This window comes from Ips typographus, linkage group LG7, assembly GCF_016097725.1.
Source record: "Ips typographus isolate SLU linkage group LG7, UJ_Ityp_2.0, whole genome shotgun sequence".
Taxonomy (NCBI): Eukaryota; Metazoa; Arthropoda; class Insecta; order Coleoptera; family Curculionidae; genus Ips; species Ips typographus.
The window spans coordinates 8,216,979-8,232,705 of record NC_138428.1 but is presented as its reverse complement, the minus strand read 5'-3'; the positions used below and the strand labels follow the sequence as shown (position 1 = coordinate 8,232,705).

Sequence of the window (15,727 nt, the reverse complement as noted above, 5' to 3'; positions counted from 1 at the left end):
TGAAAGAAAAAACATGTTTATTGCACATTCATAAACATTATTTATCATATTATACGTATACCAGGTGTCCAAGAGCACCCTGGACATAGGAGATTAACATGGGAAAATGGTTTTGATTTTTTTGCGCCTGTACGGTTCATTTAATGGAAAAACGCTTTAGATAAAAGTTGTAGAGCACATTTTCGGCTATCAACTTCTAATTTTTTCAATACCGTAGATTTGACCATTAAGACGAAAAACGGATCTAAAATTCGGAAATTTTAAATCTTCCGCCAAGCGGTCGTTAAGGAAAGTTTATATCCGGTCGTGCTACCAACCTTTCAAAATCATAACAAATCGTTGTCAGTCATTCTGAAATCAAAACATTCAAAACAAGTTTATTTAGTAATAATTTTGAGTTACTACCCACATACTGCGAAGAAAATACAAATAAATTATGATAAAAAGACTTTATCAGGAGCCACAGTCCCAAAATCTGGTAAGTTGCGTTCATAACCTCATTCAATGTCTCTACTAAACTTATTTACTTTGTAGCAAAATTCTTTAAGAAAACACTGGTTTTGCTTGCAAATATTTAATGAGGATGACCGAATCACCTATCTAAAGCCTGTTCATAACACTACCAAACGATTTAAACTGATAAAAACAATGAACTAGGAAGGCCTGCAGATGTTTGAAGATAAGTTGCTTTACTATACAGGGACCACAAAAGAGGGTAAATACTTCCCTCAAAAGTGATGCAATTTAGTGACCTATGTGACTGATAGTTTTATTGTATCCTTCTGTTTTGTAGTGTTATCAACACACCATAGTGTTTAAGTGGTTTTACATTGTATGATGTTAATAAAAAGGCATTTTTTATAACTGATTGTCAATGTTTTTTCCCATCTCTACAGGGTAAGGTAAGTACTGATATTTAATTAGCTCCATTAGTTAACTTGAACATCATTCACCTACAAGGATACTTGTAAAATGTCTACTAACCAAAAATAGTTTATTTGCAAGTAATGTGTAACTCGAGTTCACATTTGATTAGTAAAGGTATGTCCTGTGAAATGGTGTATTGAATTAGAAGCAAATTGTTTCTCTTTAGAGACTTTCAATCACTACATTTCACCTACCTTTGCTAATTTGGAACTCCACTATTAGGTTAGTAAGACAAAGTTGTTTTTAGCATAGCTTGTATGGTGACAGGTTCACCCACTCACACTCAATCTGTGGAACAATCACTGTTTATGTGGTAAGACCAGTTTTCTTTGCTCCCTATTGTACCTAAGCTTTTCACTTGAAGAAAATGTATACTGTACCTTGAACTGTGAATAAATAATTAATACAAACATTCAGTGTACAAAGTTTTATTTGGAACAATTGAGTGTGTGGAAAAAAGAACATAATTATAATGTTAATACCTAAACCTAGAATAGAACAGCTCATGTAGATAGCTCAATTAAAAAGTTGGTTTTTCGACAATACCTACCCATATACAAAAAGTTTTGTCACCTGACTGATAATTTGACTGTGTAAGTCCATATTCTCTTCTTAGAAGGGGTTTCTCAGAGGTTTTATAGCCAGTTTAAGATATTTCACATGCACATCAAATTTTGAGATTTAAGTCAGATATCAACACTGAATCATTTTAAGTTTTAGTTGCAACACTGGTGAAGATCCTCGCTGATGATAGTCCATGAAGTTAAGCACATTGAAACTAAATCACATCACTTTTGAAGGAAGTATTTGGCCCCTTTGTTGTTGTCTCTGTACAGTAGGAAACTTATCTTCAAAGATCTTCATTGTCCACTGTTTTCATCACTTTAAATCGTTTGGTAGTGTTATGAAGAGGCTTGAGATAGGTGATTCGGTCATCCTCATTAAATATTTGCAAGGAAAACCAGTGTTTTCTTTAAGAATTTTGCTACAAAGTAAATAAGTTTAGTAGAGACATTGAATGAGGTTATGAATGCAACTTACCAGATTTTTGGGCTGTGGCTACTGATAAAGTGTTTTTATCACGATTTGATTGTATTTTCTTCGCATTATGTGGGTAGTAACTCAAAATTATTACTAAATAAACTTGTTTTGAATGTTTTGATTACAGAATGACTGACAACGATTTGTTATGATTTTGAAAGGTTGGTAACACGACCGGATATAAACTTTCCTTAACGACCGCTTGGCGGGAGATTTAAAATTTCCGAATTTTTTACCCGTTTTTCGTCTTAATGGTCAAATCTACGGTATTGAAAAAATTACAAGTTGATAGCCGAAAATGTGCACTACAACTTTTATCTAAAACGTTTTTCCATCAAATGAACCGTACAGGCGCAAAAAAATCAAAACCGTTTTCCCATGTTAATCTCCTATGTCCAGGGTGCTCTTGGACACCTGGTATTTATTATTTACATTTAAACTTAAACTAACAGAAAACGACTTAGCACGTTTTCTGATATTTTCTGTAATTTCCTTTCCACCATATGTTCCTCGTTTTCTCGTGACCTGAGTGTATTCGAATTTGTTTCAAATGCCATTTCGGCAGTACGTTTTCGGATTTCCTTAGGTAAACTGTTTATTTGGGACCTATTTCGAATATGTTCACGAGTAAATTCCAATGCCAAATATTTTATGAAATGTCTTCGATGTTTAATTTCTTCGTTTTGATAATCCGTGTTGTAACGCCTTTTCGTACCGGTCCTTATACGGTTTTTGCCGCACCTAGGGGTAGGTGCTTCGAAACTCGGGCGCCACCTTAGTTTTATTTGGAGAAGCGTAACTAAGGAACTCGCTTCGTATACCTGGGGAGCTTTTACACAGTCGAAGACAGAGTTCACGTTTATCTGTAAATGAATGAAGGGAGTGGGACAAAAATAAGGAAACACAGGGTTGTCAGCAAAACTAAACAAGTCGTGTTAACCAGGAAAAATAACAGTTAACAATCATTCATATCCTTACTTACTTAAAAACTCTATCACAACAAAACAAACGGAGAACAACAGAGCCTCGTGTTCAAATCAATAAACGGTACAGTCGGACCTGGAGATCCCAACTAAATTAATACGGTAACTTTGAAACGGAAAACAAACGGACAACACAACCTAGTGTTCAGAACGGAGAACGGTTCGGAGAACTAAGACGGTTTCGAAACGGTTTTTTTTCCCAGCCAGGGTAAACAGACGGTTATGGTATGAATAACAGATTTGGACGGTACGAAAACTGTGCTCTGGGGGTACAGACGGGGTCAAAGTATCGGTATCAGCTTTCAAAACGTCGGCCCTCGGAGTTGACCAGTTGGGGGTTTCTCGCCGGCACCACCACCATGTTTGATATGATGTTAATTTTCGGCCTTCGCGCAATTTTTGTCACCTCTGACAGTTCTCTGGCCTCTTGTCGGATTTTCTCTATCCGAGCCTTGGTGGCTAAATTTTTTTGCTGATAATGCCCCCTTATACAAATGGGCTGGTCGGCCACTGGCGCACCAGCGGTGGTTCGCCAGGTAAACGTCTTCGCGAAGTCAGTAGTTCGGCGGGGCATCTAAATAAAGAAAACCAAACGGACTATAAGCATTAGAAATTACAAAGTTTCGGCATTCGAACTGTCATCGGCAGGTTTCAGATCTTTAATGTGGATTCGTCGAAGTCCTTTTTCAGAAACGTCTTTCAAATTATATACAACGGGAGAAACAACTTTAGTAACGGCGTACGGTCCGGAATATTTTGGTGCCAACTTGGCAGCGAAACCTTTTTCAGCAGACGATAAGACTACTTCACGACGGAAAACTTTATCTCCCACGTGACATTTCCATGGGCGATGACTCAGGTTAGAGTATTTACTTTGCACGGAAAAAGTTTTACTTAAGTGAAAACGGACAAGCTCGTGAATATCATACAGAGCTTTAGTGCGCTCATTATGAGCGGAAAATCAGTCGGTTGTGGATCACTATGTGTCGGGGAAGAAGAAGTTGCAACGGATGACGGTTTTAAACGGTACAAAGCTTTTGGAGGCTCTAACTCCCTACCAAAATTTAAGAAAGCCGGGGAAAAACCTGTGGAATCATGTTTGGCTGTATTAACCGCAAAAAGCAAATCGGGTAAACGGACATCCCATTTTCGGTGGTCGGTTTCACAAAATTGAGCAATCATGGTTTTTAAAGTGTTATTTGTTCTTTCGACAGGATTAGCCTGGGGTGTATGCGGAGGTGTAAAACGATGGGTTACCCCTAGATCTGAGAGCAAATCTTTGAAAACATGACTAGTGAACTGGGTACCATTATCAGAAATGACTATGTTTGGACAGCCAAAACGAGTGACGATTTCCTCGTAGAAAGATTGACTTACTACCCCCGCGGTTGCTTTCCTAATGGCCCTACATTGCACCCACTTGGTAAAACGATCCTAAAAGACTACCAGGTAATTATTACCTTTGGCGGACCGCGGTAACGGACCAACTAAATCAGTACTGACAGTTTTCCAAGGGCGGTTGTTTCGGGACGGTTGCATAAATCCAGGAGCGGCTTGTTGAGAACTCTTGAAACGTTGACATGACGAACAGTTTCGTATATACTTGGCAATCTCCCTAAACATGCCGGGCCAATAATATCGCTTGGCTACTCTAACGGTTGTTTTCGCTATTCCTAAATGTCCAGCAGTCGGTGCATCATGATTCTCTTCTAAAACGGTACGGCGTGCGGCTTTCGGAACACATAACTTCCAAGAATCAGTCGAGTCGGTATAGGACATATTATTCAGGTCCCAGAAATGTCGGTATAAACGTCCCTCTTTCACGCAATAATCTGGAAAAGCAGAAGGATTTGCTTCAACGGCACCTTTCTTAGCTTTGTACCAAGAGCATTCTTCAAAATCTAACCGTGCTATTGTTGTGCCTTTGAAAATTACTCTATTTGTGGGTCCTATGTTTGTCAGATTTGCCGTGATTTTTTCTCCGGACTGATCTAAGCTGCACAAAAGGTTATTGCGGACCAACCACCCTTCGTTTGGCACCATGAGTTTTTTGTCGTTTCCTGGGGGCTGAGGTTCAACTTATACTGTTTTCTTTTTCCCTGCATTAAGGACGCAATCTTCAGACATTCTTATTTTTTCAGCCATGTTTTCTTCGTCTTTTACAAAGTACGGCAGGGCGTCCCATGAGCTGACTTTGCTCAGTTTATGGGGTTTTGGCCGCGGGTTCTTGTCTTTCGAGACCCATAACGTTAAGTTTGTGTCTTTGAATTCTTTGTAGAGATCATTTTTAATTTCTGTCCAGTCGGTTCTGTTATTTGCGGCAGTCAATCTCGGGATGGCTATGTTAGAGATACCGTTCCGTACTGTCCATTCTTTTAATTTAGTGCAGCAGTTTTTGAGTGTCTGGGCGGGCGTGCATTCGCCATTATTTCCTATTATTGCCATCTGTAAGACCTGCCTGTTTCCTACCTGAAAGCTGGTAGTACTGCCTAAGCTTATTTTGCCTGTTTCTTTTTCCGCTAGGTAATTTCTAATGGCTTTTCCGACTCCTCTGTCTTTGCTTGGCGTTGTGGAGGACGCAAAGGCCCATGCAATGTTGCTCGGCAAGCTGAAAATTGATCCGGGCATTTCTCGGAAAACTTCTCTCTAGCTTCGTGTGCTGCTTTCCTGTCTGTTGGCTCTAATTTAAGATTGTATGTGTTTTTTATATTGGCAATTGGGTGCAGCTTGTGGGTGCTTTTCATATTCTGTCTTAGTGGTATAATCATGTTTTGTGCCAAGCTGAGCGTGTTCATTATTAAACATATGGAGGCCTTCATTTCCCTTAAAAATTCAATCCCTAATATCAAAGGTTGGGGTGGGCCTGTCAATACTGTCGCTTTCACTTTCAATTTTCTTACTTTGTTGCCCCTAAGTTCAAGAGATGCCCATGTCTCTCCTTGACTAGCTATTCTTTGTCCTCCTGCTGTGAGTAGTAGGGTAGGGTGTTGGCCACGCTTGTACACCCCCTCTGTGAGGTGGTGGCTTATTATGTTTAACTCTGCACCCGTGTCGATAATTACTGGTACATAGTAACCGTTCACCACCGCGTTGATGTGTAGAATTTTGCAGCACGTTGGGCCCTGAGTGGAGAGGGTGACACGGCTTAGTTTTGCCACCCCCTGTCGTTTGGGTACTGCTGCTTGCTTCTGCAGACTGCAGCAAAGTGCCCTAGTTTCCCGCAGTTATAGCACGCGGGTCTATTGTTTCTAGTTCTTGTGGAGACGTAGCGCCTTTCTGGCGGTGGCGTGCGCCTTATATCGTACGTCCTTCTGGGTGGTGGCGGGGTTCTTTCTCGATAGGGGCGATTTATTTCGTAGCTTGACTGTTGTCTGGGGGCTGAATTGTACTCTAATTGGCGCTGGGGTCTAAATGCTGGTGGTGGGGTGGTTTCTACAGGAGCGTTGTCCATTGTAATGCAGAGCATTTTCATTTCATCCAAGTTTCGAGGGGCCCGGTTGGGGAAATGCTTGAGCCAGTAGTATCTTGCTCTGGATTCGTCTCTTAGGCCGTTGTGAAAAATTTCTTGGAACTCGTCAAGGTCTACCACTTGCTTGTACTCTTCGTATAGAACCCTTAGGTCGTAAAAGTAGTTTTTTGTTGGTTCCAGGGACCCCTGTTTCCTTTCCCGCACTTTTGAGAGTAGCCGTGAATTGATGTCGCCGTCACTAAAAACTCGATTTTGAAGGCCTGGCAGATATGGTGCCAGTTACTGTAGGGGTAAATTTCTTTATATTCCCTGTACCATATGTTTGCAGCCCCCTGTAAGAAGGAGTGAAAGTACAGTATTTTTAGGGCATCATTCCAGTTGTTAGCCACCGCTGTTCGCTCGTAGGTAGCTATAAATACTGGTGCAGAGTCTGTACAGGGGTTGAAAGTTGGGGGGCTGATGAACTGGGGTAGTGCGGGTGTTTTTTCTCCTGTCTCTACAGTGGAGATTGTAACGTCTGCCATGGCGTTGGTGCCTATTATCACTTTCTTTCTGCTTTCTAATCTCTCTGATTGTTCTTGTGCTAGCGGGGGTGAGTTTTTCTCTCTTATTGTTCCGTCGAGTTCGCTTTCTGTATCCTCGTTGTCCCCCTGTCCGCCTTCTTTCTTTTCAACTATTGCTTTCTTTTTCTGTCTCACTACAGGTCCTCTGGCTCCTGTCTTCGTGTATCCCCCACACTCGAGCTTCAATGTCTTGGTTCAAACGGGCTGTCTGGCTTTATTGACCTCAGGTTATACCCTTTATTCATTCCTTTTTCCTCTTGAGCCTTCAGTGGCTTGGATTACGAGGGTGTGTCTATCAATATGAGGATTAATAGACGGGGATTGAACGGAGCGCCTCCACCATGTCACGTTTAGGGGTGCGTAGTGAGGGATGGTAGAGAAACAACTTAGGTCACTGGCAAGCCTCGTTTATTATAAAAATATACCAAACACTTAAGAGGGGTTATTCTTACCCCCAGAATAGAAGGGCCAACACGGCCGTAATCGTCGTTGAGCGCATGGAAGTTCGGGGAGGGTGAGTTTGGTTTTAGCCCTTCAGCTACACCGTAAAGGGGCACGCAAGGTGTTCTTGTACGACGTGACCAAAGGACCAAGTAAACAACTGACAGGGTTAAGGGTTCTGACGGTCACTTCAAGTTGCGAGAGAGAGAACCCTTCTCTTTTCAGCCTGGGATCCTAAGAGGGTAGCGCGCCGACCCACCACTTCAAGTTAGGGAATGTTGCTCGCCGACCAACCCGGAGACCAGTGATTTTAGATGGCCAGCCCTGCTGAATAAATACTCGTCGATTGACCCAGATTCCTACCAGACTTGCTGACATAAACGATTATTCAGTGTACGATAGGTATGGTGAATGTAAATGTTGAAATCTGCGACAATATAACTAATCCTTCTTATAAAGAAATAAAACTATTCACAAAATGTAATAAGGTAAAACTACCAATAGATGACGACCTATAAAAAGTCTAAAAAACTTAAAAATGAACCCCCAGACGAAGGGTCAAAATATTTGAGAAATCATAAATCAGTATAGTTTGTCCAAAAACAAGTTATTCCGAATGAAACTGATGTACTACCTGCCATAAATATAGACCAAAATTTATTTAGAGTTTGACAGCCGGAAATCAGTGTGAAGAGAGAGAGAATTAGCTATGTTTGGAAGAAACTGAGAACCAATGCAACTTTGCGAGTGTCATCTTTTGGCAAGATGGCCATGCCATCTTTTAGTAGAGCATGTTGTCTATTGCTTAAAACGCATGTCATCTTTTAAGCAAATTGGGCATATTTATGTAAGGGATAAACACACTTCAAAATAAATAAAAGTTATAAATTTGTTGTCGAACCTTTTATAAAAAAAGTACAACATAGGTCGATAAAAAAGGCTATGGCAAATAACTAGTGCATACAATTTGTTTAAAAACATAATAATTTAAAACTATATTATTAAATGTTTGCCTTTTATCTTCAGAGTGCCACATATAAAAATAATTACCTTAGTATATAGGGTGTTCAATTTTAAAGCAAATCTTTTCTATACCACAATTTTCTGGGACAGCCTGTTCCAACCGACACTTATTTTTTTCAATTCGGCAAGACATAAATCCGTATGCATCCGAGGGATTTCAGGTGCAGCAGACTGTATATTAACTTGTCTTAAAATGTTTTTATTTGTAGCTTATTGTAATTTGTTGTAATTAGCACATTTCGACTCAAAGTCCGTGATCGGGCACTGAACAATTTCGTGGCTTTCTGCCCATCGACTGCACCTTGGTTTTCGGGTACAGTTTTGTCTTGAATGTCCCCAGGTTTGACATCTTTGACATTGCACAATTTGTTTTTGATTTCTTCGATTTTCCCACGTGACTCTAACAGCCATAACCGTTTTAATTTCTTGGTTTAGTTTAGTTACCGTGTATTTAGAGTCGGTAACTATTAGGTAGAGTGGTCGAAATGTGTTTTTCATTTTGTAGATGTTGTGGATTTTCATGTATTCCTCATGAAGATCGTGTTTGATTTCTTCTTCACTTATCTCACCGTCAAGTCCACGAAGCACAAATGCATAGGTTTTTTCTTCGGCCGTTGTGTACGTATGGAATTCGGTGTCTTCCTGTTTCAGTTGTCTCAAGAGCGTCTTGTAGTCATCGGCGTCGTCTGGATACAATATAACCGAGTTTTTTGCATACTTCAAAGTTATATTCTTTTTTGTAATTTTCTTTATTTCGGCTAGAAAAGTTTTGTGACAGTGTAGTTTGCCTTTTATAACTGTGGGGGGTGGTTTGTTGCTTCCTTTCGATTTTGTTTTCAGTGTTGTGTTTGTCTTTGTGTGTATCATTTGTTCGGTGCTTTCTTCGTCCTCCATTTCAGTGTCTAAATGTTGTTCATTGTCCAGTACGTTGTATCGATTTTCAGTAGTTGGGCTGGTCGGTTGCGTGAATAAGTGTTTGATTTTAATACACTTCTTTGGTGTTTTAAAACCAATATTTTGTATCCATCGGTTTTATCAGCGGTTCGGGTTCCTTATCGCTAGCTATAGTGGGTTTTTGCTGCTTACCCGTCGTGCTCGTGCTGGCTTTTTTCCGCTGCATGTTGTGTGTCCGTTTCAAATGTCCGATAGCCGTCTCCAGTGTTTCGGCTATGTTCGGGTTTGATGTGCCTTTGGGGTTGTTTACAAGGCTTCGGTGAAGATTACTGCAATCTAAACACTTCAGAAGATTGATATTTTTCTTCAGCTGCTCCACAATTTTTAAAAAACGTTACGCCTCCAAGATATTTTACCAATTTTCAAGTACTTGGCTCACCAAGACCTCAAAATTCCAATTCAATTCGTAATACAAATGTGTTTAAACCTAATCCAAATAGACAACTTGACAAATCAACTCCAATGAGTTTATGCACTAGAAATAGTTATTTAACCAATCGTTTTCCACGTTTTTCTCAACCTTCCACTTCTTATAATCCACCTGCAATCCAGAATTTTATTTCTGAAGAGTTATATAACACAGAAATTCAACAAGTAAATAACATGGAAGAACAGTTTACTGGAGCAGTTTCTGATCAATATGCACATTTTTATGATGAAGAAACAGGTCAATATTCAGTAGATGAAACCTCAAATGACACTGAGTTTAACCAAAATACCTGCAAAATTGACAATAAATTGCAAATTCAAATTTTTTGATAACGCCTCTCGAACGAACAAACTTAATATCACCACAAAGGTGCCTCAAAAATTTTCATTTTATTTCAACAGCTCAAATGCAAGTGAATTAGCTTACATTGTTTTTCCTGAGTATAATATTAGAGTGCTCATTGATTCCGGCTCAAAGTCATTTATTGGCATTGAACTTGCATTTAAGTTTTTTCCAAATTCTATAGTAAACGATCCATTTATTGTATCAACAGTTTTCAATCAATCTCAAAATAATTACAGTGCAATAATATCTGCTCCTAAAATGTTCAATCTACCAGAAATTTTTAAATTGAAATTTTATCTATCTAAATTTCATGAATTATTTAATGGACTTATTGGTTTAGACACCCTCAAACAGTTAAAAGCTAATGTCGATTTTGAAAGCAGTTTCTTAACAACTCCTTATACTAAAATAGTCACGACTAGCGTCAATATTGTCACGACTAGCGTGACGTGTTGAATTTAATTCAACTTATTTGCCTGGGATCTCGTTTCAGCGTGAAAATAAAACACAGTTAACTCTACCATCAAGTTCTATTAAATAAGTACGTTAACCTAACAACTCCTAACTTACTAACTAATAAAATAATCGGTTTCCTAACCCAACAAAAACGTTGCTAACTTCCAATAAGATCATAATCAAACAGGCGTAAATCAATACACAACATAAAAGTACAATAAACATACTTACATCTCTAATGAAGACAGAATATTGGAGAGAGGCTTGTCACTTGGAGCGCGTTCACGGATAACTTTACTTGAGAATTACGGACATGTCTAATAGACGTTTGCGGTTCGGTTTCTAACGTGGTGCACAGCAAAACTGGACTGACTGGAATGAACCCCTCTCTAGGGTACAAATTCCTTTTTATAGCATTCCAAACACTGGTTCCACCAATCAAAAACTCCCAGACCTGATCTCCTCTAGCTGACAACTCGTGACGACCTTTCGACCCTCGGTACTTGGAAGTATTCCGCATATTTCGCAACCCAGCGTCCGGTCACACTCCGGTGCATAGTTTTGCTATTGAATCATAAGTGCAGTTGCACTCTGACCGCATTCCACAATTTTAATGTTCCCGCTCAAGTAATATAAATTCCACATTTTTTAATGATTCCGTTCACGAGTTCCCGTGCTTTTCCTCTTCCGTCGGCTTCAGAAGTGTGGGTGGACGACGCTATAGATGCGTTATCATCGTCTCTTGGGAGGCCTTCGAGGTGAACGCTTCCCGACTTCTTTGGAGGAGAAAATATTGACAGGATGGACTGTCGGTTTTAGCACAAGATGAATTTGTGGTTCAAATTTAAAATGCTACTCGTATTAAGGCTTTATTGGCAGATGGTGCAACTATGCTTTGCTACACTTTGATCTTGTGTATTCGAATTTGTTTCAAATGCCATTTCGGCAGTACGTTTTCGGATTTCCTTAGGTAAACTGTTTATTTGGGACCTATTTCGAATATGTTCACGAGTAAATTCCAATGCCAAATATTTTATGAAATGTCTTCGATGTTTAATTTCTTCGTTTTGATAATCCGTGTTGTAACGCCTTTTCGTACCGGTCCTTATACGGTTTTTGCCACACCTAGGGGTAGGTGTTTCGAAACTCGGGCGCCACCTTAGTTTTATTTGGAGAAGCGTAACTAAGGAACTCGCTTCGTATACCTGGGGAGCTTTTACACAGTCGAAGACAGAGTTCACGTTTATCTGTAAATGGATGAAGGGAGTGGGACAAAAATAAGGAAACACAGGGTTGTCAGCAAAACTAAACAAGTCGTGTTAACCAGGAAAAATAACAGTTAACAATCATTCATATCCTAACTTACTTAAAAACTCTATCACAACAAAACAAACGGAGAACAACACAGTCTCGTGTTCAAATCAATAAACGGTACAGTCGGACCTGGAGATCCGAACTAAATTAATACGGTAACTTTGAAACGGAAAACAAACGGACAACACAACCTAGTGTTCAGAACGGGGAACGGTTCGGAGAACTAAGACGGTTTCGAAACGGTTTTTTTTCCCAGCCAGGGTAAACAGACGGTTACGGTATGAATGACAGATTCGGACGGTACGAAAACTGTGCTCTGGGGTACAGACGGGGTCAAAGTATCGGTATCAGCTTTCAAAAGGTCGGCCCTCGGAGTTGACCAGTTGGGGGTTAAAACGGCCGGAGCTGACAGTCCGAAGAAATCAGTTTGGAAAGACATGGGTGAATTCAGGTTTGGTTACAGGATTTCGGACCCGTTGCCTTCGAAGTCAACCGGCAGTGTTATAACAACCGGTACCGGCGGTCCGAAGGAAACGGTTCGGTAATACCTAGGCAATAGTGAGATTGTAGCCTCCGAAGTTGACCAGCAGTGTTATAACATCCGGTACTGGCAGTCCAGAGGAAACAACTTAAATCACCGAGTGGTTTTTGGAGTCGTGGCCCTCGAAGTTAACCAGCAGTGTTATAACATCCTGTACTGGCGGTCCGAAGGAAACGACTCTAAAATACCTTAAAGCTTGCCCCCAGGAACAATAAAATTTACCGTTCTGCTGGCTGAAGCGTCGGTCGGTAGTCGGTTTCAAGTTCTTTTCGGCTTCGCAAATGTGGTGCGATGGTCCGGGAAGAACTGACAATGTAGCGCGCGGCGCATTTTCTGTTTACCAGCTCGCGAGTCGCGACGGCGCGTTGTTGTTTCGTTTACTTTACCGTGGCTGCGCGTTGAATTTTTATCGATCGCGGCGGTGCGTTCACCATCATCGCGAAGACGCATTATAACTTAAGCGTGTGAGGCTGCGCATTGTTTTCTTTACTCTAATACTATATATCAACAAAAGAATTAGTAACTTCGTTACAGTGTATACTACGCAAGCGTTAATTACTGCTATATTGAGTAATGTATAAAAATCTGCCATTGGTTTCTTGAAACCGAATATGTAGCGCAAAGCTTATCGACGACATCAACGCCATTTTTTCACATTTGGTGTCAGGTGTGGCGTTATGCTTAGTATCTTTCAATGCTTTTTGCTAAGTTTTCTTTTGCAAGTTCATGGGAAATTTGCATTTTCTTTAACATTTCACTGGCATAATTTTCGTCCAAGTCGTATCGTAGTTCGTGATCATTAATCGTTAAATGAATTGGTAGTTCTATATCTCGACCAAACATAAGAAAGAATGGACTATCTTTGGTAGCTTCATGAGGTTGATAGCTTATAGGAATCCGTACCAATAGCCAAATTTCGCAACATTTCGGCATGGCTTTCATTATCCGGGTCAAAAACGTTTCGTTTTCCATCAAAAAATACTTTTTTTTTTCAGTTTCTACACTAAATTTGTGTAAAGTTCACGCTGAAATAACTTACCTTGCTGATAAAAATTAACAGCAACAATCTTACGAGAGTACCCGCGTGGTGTCTCAGACGCGCTTCAAATAAATCTCGTGTTCTTTATACAACAAACGCTTGTAGAACATTGCGGTATTTTCTGGATGCTCAGTGCAGAGTTTGCCAACCTTCTAATATCGCCAGATAAAGAAAATAAAATAGCCAAAATGTAGCCAACCCTAAGAACAAAAAATGTAATAACACACTCATTATCTTTAAATAATGAATAAAGTGATTGGTTCAAAATAAATACACATCTACAGTTCCAATTAAAACATACTCTAAATTAAAATTTAAACTAAATTCAACAGCTAACAGGACAGGCCAAAAATTCTGCGGAATGGATGATTTCCAACACCTCATCATCATTTGTTTGATCAGTATTATGATTTACTTCTTTTTTATTTTGAAAGCTATCCATTTTTAAGTCCTTCATATTGATGAGATCCTGGGTGGATATTTTATTTTCATTTAAGACTAGATTAAATTCAATACCCAGTTCAATGTTGTTTGTATCAAGAAGAGCTAAATCATTGGTTATATTGTTGACAACATCATTAAAATTAAGAAATACCGGCTTAAAAATTTTTGCAGCCAGAAACATTATTATTGTTTGGACATCTTCAAATGCTTTATCAATTTCCAAGAAATCTTTTTGAAATATCAAATTTATTTTATTCATTTCATATAAAATGGGCTTTAAGAAGAGCAAATATAGGTAATTTTGAGAATCGAGAGTTAGAAAATCCTTTAACATGCTATTTAAAGTCCTAGCCGTGTAAGATTTTTCTTTGTCTACAACTAATGCAAAGTAGGCTTTTAACTCTGTATACTGTATATACTGTATATTTTAACTGAAATTTCTTGGAAAGAAATCGAACGGTTTCTTTCAATTTGCCAGCAATTTAGTTACTTAACACCAGATATCATTGATGCTAGACGAGTATATAATTACTTACATTTTTCCAGCAACAAATGTTTTTATGTGAGAATAAAAGCAGATAAAGTTAACTGTTTTTATTCAAACTAAACTATAATTCCAATATATTAACATTCACTGAAAAGTGAAAATCCTTGCAGTTTACAGTTTTCTTTATGTTTAACACACTATCATTAGGTGCTTCAGTAAACTGCATTGCTGAACCTCAAGCTAATATGTCATGAGTATATGTAGCCTTATCTAAAATCATGTTAAGTAATAGTAGTAATATTTTTGGATAAAGTGTAGTTTGTGGTGAGTTTAAATATTAGTTCTAGAAACCACTTATATGAGACATCTACCTATCAAGTACTATGATTGTAAAGAAAACATCTTTGTGCTGCTGCAAAGTTTTTTTTTAAACAATAAATCCAATATTTAATAAATATAAATGTTTGAGATATTTTCTTCCTATAGATATTATCTCAGAAGAATGTATTGTCTCCATTCTGTTAAGATGGACTACTTTAATGAAGAGAGGGAATCAAATAGTAATACCAAACCACGGACAACGCCTGTTCCCTTGGGTATTAAGTGCATATTGTGCACCCGAGCATCCACTGTGACGTCACCCGGCGTATCGCATTGAGAAAAGAAGTTTCGCTGATAGGCCATCTTGGATCTGCTGTCAAAGTCAAATGCCAACTTGTCACTTGGCTTTTGTTTTTGTTTTGTTGTGTCAAAAAAATTAACATGCAGCTAAAATAATTGTATTTTTATTACAATAGTCTAATAATTGGTGAAGATTATACACTAAATTCAAGTAAATGTATATTTTTCAATGGTCATAATGCACACCCCAGCCAGCAAAATAACGTCTTTTTACGTAAATGTACGTCATTTTCTAACCTAAATGACGTCTTTAATGACGTAACTTGACGTCCCGTGGACAGCAGAATGTCACAGCGAATCGACGTCTTTTATAAACGTCCCTTAACGTGACATTCACACGACACAATGTCGTTAATTTACGTCTATAATGTCGTTACTTGACGTTAAGTAACCGATATAGGGCCGATTGCACCGACATATATTTAAGGGCACCGTAGGCTAGGTTATAATTCGACTGTGAGATCATGTGCAAAATGCCACAGTCAAATTAAAACCTAGCTTAGGTGGACCCTACGGTGCCCTTAATTACGTCGGTGTTATCCGCCATTTATACTTAATTAAGAATGGGAAAATTATATTGAAATAAAAC

The 15,727-nt window shown here is 39.0% G+C and overlaps 1 long non-coding RNA gene across 1 annotated transcript; it reads right to left on the bottom strand.

Moving 5' to 3' along the window:
• Positions 1-1,339: 1,339 nt before the first annotated feature.
• On the bottom strand, positions 1,340-2,188 carry LOC145731841 (uncharacterized). Its single transcript, XR_014178889.1, has 2 exons — positions 1,969-2,188; positions 1,340-1,912 (listed from the first exon to the last, which is right to left on the bottom strand). It is a non-coding gene; the product is annotated as an uncharacterized LOC145731841 (long non-coding RNA).
• Between the last annotated feature and the right edge of the window lie 13,539 nt (positions 2,189-15,727).